Genomic DNA, 5,852 nt, shown 5'->3' on the forward strand with positions numbered 1-5,852 from the left:
TGGCCAAGCCTGATATGCCAATTTAGAGAGAAAAAAACTTGGGTCAAACTAAGCCCATGGAAAGAAGGAAATGGGAAGAAGGTGAAATAATGACTGAGGCTGAAGGCGCTAACCAATGGACTCTTCAAAACAGAAAATCAAGTGTAACTTTGGTGCCTCCAGACAAGCTTAGAGCAAATAGCTTTCTTTCTTAGTTTATACTCAAATGCTCATATGGGTGAAGCACTTTGTTTTCCAAAGCCTCTGCCATTACTAAAACAAAATTATTTTAACTGGGAGGCAGCTGACCTGAGTCCTAAGGTTATGAGGGTGACTAAGACATCTGCTTCAATGCAATATGAAACAATACAAACTGAATGATGGTTATACTGAATAGCTCTAACATGGTTCTGTCTTTTGGCTCATATTTAAAAGATACATTTACCTTTGGGGTTTCCATACAGAGATGTTATTTATAATATTTCTTCCTCCAGATCAGCCCTTAAATACCCTGGTCTGTAAAGGAGCTGGGAAACTTTTTGTGACTGTAAATTTCATGGTGAAGTGTTAGGAAAAGTACCAGGTTAAAAATGTGAAAATCTATCTGTCATTTGCCTGGTATGTCAGTGTTATTGCCGAAAGAGTTTATCCTGTTTTTGTGGATGAAAAGCATTAGAGAAAAAACAGAAAAATTATGTGGGTTAAGCTCAATCAATCTATAGGGACCACATGGTAGATTCATACATTTGATTCTAAAATAACTGAATTCTGGAGATGTTGCCTATAGGAGACCATCTGGCACACACAAATGGGACATTTAGGAATAACCACTACCTGTAAAAATTTTTCCCCAGGAACACAGTATTTTGGGCTACGAAATATATTTTACAATTACACCCAGGCAGTTAGCACACAGTGGTAACAGCATATATAGTGAATTTTAAAACTCTGGGCTTCCAGAACAAAAGAAGCTTTGGGAAAAATAGGATCAGCCCTAGGAATATTTAGAATATACAGAATATGTTGTAATGAAATCAGTTACTCAGCCCTTCATGCGGGAATAGGATGTCTCCAGGATATCCCATTCTGGTGAGAAGGCAAATGATAGCAAGCTCCATGGTGTGAAAATGTGGTTATCAAATGGAACAAACTTTCAGATGACATGTGGGAGCACAATGGTGGGAAATACCTTGTACTCTAACCCAAGCAGGGCTTTTTTGATATACTCTTTCAAATAGAAGCAGAAGTACCCCAAGTCCATTAATCTGGCACACTGAACATGAAGTCACAGTGATTTCATTTAGGAAAAACAGTTAGGTCCTCTAATGTATGAGAGTTTCTAAACAGAGACCATAATTTGCATCAGTGTCCATTAACTGCTTTGGAACCATGAATAAACCAGAAGAAGACATACTTGATTGTATAATCTGTACAGATAGTAGGTAAATTTCACTCATACACTCCTAATGGGAAGTTGATGGTCCATCTTAAAAGTCCCCTTCCACTAGGAATTCATTTCAATTCAGTCTTGTGAAATCAAGGAATGTATCTGATTATATGCACAGAACACTTGGAATCCCAAACTCAATAGCACATTGCCTTTACTTTATACCCTAGTACAAAATAATATTTTATATGGGAAAGGGTTCTATTTGTTTGGAAGGAATGGTGAATGAATAATATAGTTATAAAACAACTGATAAATTTAGGCTATAATTCTGAGATCTGCAATCATACTGCAAATTATTGGTGAGGTCAATTTGATAGTTGTCAATAAGACCTACAATAATACAGATATAGATGAACAAATGTTTGAAGAATTCAAACCTCCTCAATAACTGATCCCAGTGGAAAATGATTATTCTGAAGAGAAGTTAGATTTAATTAGCAATCAGTTAATTATGGTTTTAAATCAGTCAGCACACACTTATCATAGAGTCCAAATTACAACAGACAATAGTGGCAAGAGAAATGTTAAACTGACACAAAAACATGAGGCAACATAAAGGAATTACAGGATGATTGAACTGCCTTTTAAAGTAGATATCCACACCCGAGTTGTTACAAAAATAATCATTGGTATTTTATTGACTTGCTTGGTATATCACTGGTGGGAAAGTTGTAACTCTACTAACGTAGATAAAGAACAATTTATTATGAAAACGCCTTGACTGAGGGTCACTGGATTGGACTACATTATGCGATTGAATCTCAGGTGGTCTGGACTGACAGCATGCTTTTCTCCAGAGTTGCCTGGAGCAAAGTACTGACCACTGGCCAACATTATAAAATATTTTAGCTTAAAGACAAATGGTGTTTGTAACCATGGGTTCATGAGCTGTTTCAAAGCCAGCCTGTCAGCATTGTTTAGGTATAATAATATGATTTAGCAATCTATTAAATTGCAATTGCCTTTGGTGTTGTTGGTACCTAGGGGTTTTGATGGTTGCAGCTGGTTGCATAGCAGAAATGTGCCTATGTAGCCAGCTCACTATAAACCACCCTCACCACAAGCAGACATGGGGGCTTCCTGGTAATCAAAGCTTCACACATCTGCTGGTGATCATTCAAGATTAGAAAACAAAGAGCATCCTGTGTGATCCAACAGTGTCAGGACAATTAAGACTGAACTTGAGATTGCCTCAGACCCCTTTCAAGGCACATTATTCTCCTGCAGTTGCTATACTGTATCTTTAGCCTATAATAAAACTACCATAAAAATATAATGTTTAGGGTCTGTAAGTTCTTTCAGCAATCAAACACTTAATTAGGGCATAATTAATGCAGCATGCAAACAGGTTGTGCTATTCTAATAATTGAAGTAGAAGCTGTAATTGTCAAAACATAAGAATATCTTCTTTCTTTATACATAATAACTGAACTACAGTATTTCTAAGACAAAGTTAATACTGAATACCACACTTCAGCATAGCAATACTCACTTTCTCATTGTCTGTTGTTCTCAATCAGATTTCAGAAAGGTTTGGAAAAAAAAATCTGTCCTACAATGATATTGAACACTTTTGTAAATGTCTAAATTTTGGTTGCCATTTCAATCAATTTTAAATCTTTAATGAAATTATTCATTGAATAGAGCACGAAAAAAGTTTAGTTTCTGAAGTTTTTAGTGATTTGTAGGTCTTGAAAACAATGCTTGCAGAAAGAGTTTAAAATTTATTTCCAAAAACAAAAGATGAACTGAATAATTTATACAGTGATAACCTGAATGGCATGCAATATTTAATTTCAAATCCTATAAGTACATTTTGGAATATTGTAATATATGGAGAATCTTTGATAGAGTACACTTTTTATTGAATTAATTTATATTCTATTCAGAACAGAATTAAAAGACTCATGAATAGAGAACATGTAGAATTTGACTTTTAAAAATAGTTGACATTGTAGGATACAAAATCAGTATAAAAACAATGTACTTGCAATAAACATTCTGAAAATGTAATTAAGGAAACAATTTTTTTTGTAATAGCATCAAAAGAAATAAAATAGGTATAACTTTAAAAAAAAGGATAAGATTTATACACAGTGTCAAAACATTGATAAAAGAAATTGAAGATCTAAATAAACAAAAGGATAACACATGTTTATAAATCAGAAGACTTATTAAGAACCTATATTCTTACAATTGATCTATAGATTCAGCACAATCTCTTTCAAAATCTCAGTTGCCTTTCTTGCAAAATTGGCAAGCTGCTCCTAAAGTTTATATAAAAATGCAAGGGACTCACAATGGCCAAATAATTCTGGAAAAGAACGAAAGATGAGTCACACCTTTTTTTTTTTTTTTTTTGTTTTTTTTTTTTTGAGATTGTGTCTCATTCCTATCTCCCAGGCTGGAGTCCAGTGGCTCCATCTTGGCTCACTTGCAAGCTCCACCTCCCGGGTTCATCTACCGAGTAGCTGGGATTACAGGCATGTGCCACCAAAACCCTGCTAATTTTTATATTTTTTTTTAGTAGAGAAAGGGTTTTGCCATGTTGGCCAGGCTGGTCTTAAACTCCTGGCCTGAAGTGATCCACCTGCCTCGGACTCCTAAAGTGCTGGGATTACAGGCATGAGCCACCATACGTAGCCATAACTTCACTCCCATGGGGTATCTAAAGTAGTCAAACTCATAGAAGTAGATAGCAAAATGGTGATTACCAGAGAAGTGGGGAAGTCTGGGAGCTGTTATTCAATGGCTAGAATTTCATTCATAAAAGATGAGACATTTGTGGAGTTCTGCTATACAACTTTGTGCTTATGATTAACAATACTATACACTTAAAAATCTGTTAAGAGAGTAGATCTCAGGTTATGCGTTTTTGACCACCACCATCATGAAAAAAATAAAAATAAAGCAATAACAACCACAACAAAAAGACAACCCACGGCGGCCCTGGGGGACGAGGTGCTGGATGGTTACATGTTCCCAGCGTGCGCCCCCTGCTCGTACCCGTACCCCAACCCGGCGCCCACCAAGGGCAGGGGCGCGGCGGGCGGCGGCTGGCAGCACCGCGGCGGGGGCTGCCTTTCCGCCTACTCGTCCTCCTCCCCCTTCTTGGCGGGCATGGCCTCGTCGTCCTTCCCGGGCTGCAGGCAGTTGACGGCCTCCAAGTGCTTCGACAGCTACCAGCGGGCGCAGCTCATGGCCCTCCTGGCGCAGGTGGGGCCTGGCCTCGGGGGCCACGCCCGCACCCCCAGGGTCTGCAGCTGCGACGTGGCAGTGCAGGTGAGCCGGCGCGTGGACGCTGCGGTGCAGTGCTCGCTGCGGAGGCGCCTGCTGCAGTGCCAGGCCCGCGACCCCCAGTCCCCGGCCGGCCCCTGCGCCCGGGGCACAACCGGCGGCGGCTCTCCCTCCCAGCCATTGGCCCGCCGGGGCCCCGAGCAGGGCAGACCCCTGAGCGGCGCCCCGAGGCCCCTGCGCTTTCCCAGCACGGTCGCCGCGTACTCTCCCGTGGCCTCGCGCCCCGTCACCGCCTTCCTGAGGGGGCCCGGACCCAGGGCCGCGGAGGGGGAGCAGAGATCGCAGCCCGTGCGACTTCGAGGCCCAGAGGAGGGAGGGGCGTCGGCGAGCAAGGTGCCCCGACGGCCGCAGTCCGAGGACGAGGACGACGAGGACGACAGCGAGGCCCCGGCCGGGCGAGCCGGGAGCTGCGGGCCGACGGCCACGGGCTGCAGCCACGGAGGCCCAGGAAGGCTCCGCGGTCGGCGCTAAAGAGCCCGGGGCAGTCTCCGCCAGCGGGGAGGGCCCGAGACGACGACAGGCGGGAGGCGGCCGCTGGAGAGAGGCAGTCGCCACGGAGCCCGGAGCCGTGCAAGGAGCGGCTGCGCTTCCATTTCTTAAAGCAGAAATATGGCTATTACCACTGCAACAAGGACTGCAACATCCGATGGGAGGGTGCTTACGTGTGGTGTGTACAGGGAACTAACAAGGTAGGAAATACCAGAGTTGTAAACAAACTAAATGTTCCTGCCCAGTAAAATTTCGCCACGTGGATCCTAAACGGCCCCATCGTCAAGATTTGTGCGGGAGATGCAAAGGCAAACGCCTGTCCTGTGACAGCACTTTCAGCTTCAAATACATCATTTAAGTGAAAGCATTGCTGTGCTCATGGAGCAAGTGAGCTTTTCTGTGCCTCTTCTCCCGCTTCTCAAAATGCTTCGTGAAAGGCTATGTATTCTGAAAAATCCTTCCAATAAAGGTATTTGCAACACAATTTATACGTTGCATAAAATCTGTCTTTGAAAATAAAGTTTCAAGAGCGGTTGTCTTGTGCTAACAAAACAAAACAAAACAACAACAACAACAACAAAAACTTCTTGACACAAAGTTGCACCAAACCCATAGCCAGCTTCACAATGTTTCCCTT

General features: G+C 42.3%; 1 pseudogene; it reads left to right on the top strand.

Moving 5' to 3' along the window:
* The first annotated feature begins 1,368 nt into the window (after positions 1 to 1,368).
* LOC116530381 lies at positions 1,369 to 5,643 on the top strand (annotated as a pseudogene).
* Positions 5,644 to 5,852: the final 209 nt, after the last annotated feature.

Source organism: Sapajus apella, unplaced genomic scaffold (assembly GCF_009761245.1).
Source record: "Sapajus apella isolate SASKATOON/1434 unplaced genomic scaffold, GSC_monkey_1.0 scaffold66, whole genome shotgun sequence".
Classification (NCBI taxonomy): Eukaryota; Metazoa; Chordata; class Mammalia; order Primates; family Cebidae; genus Sapajus; species Sapajus apella.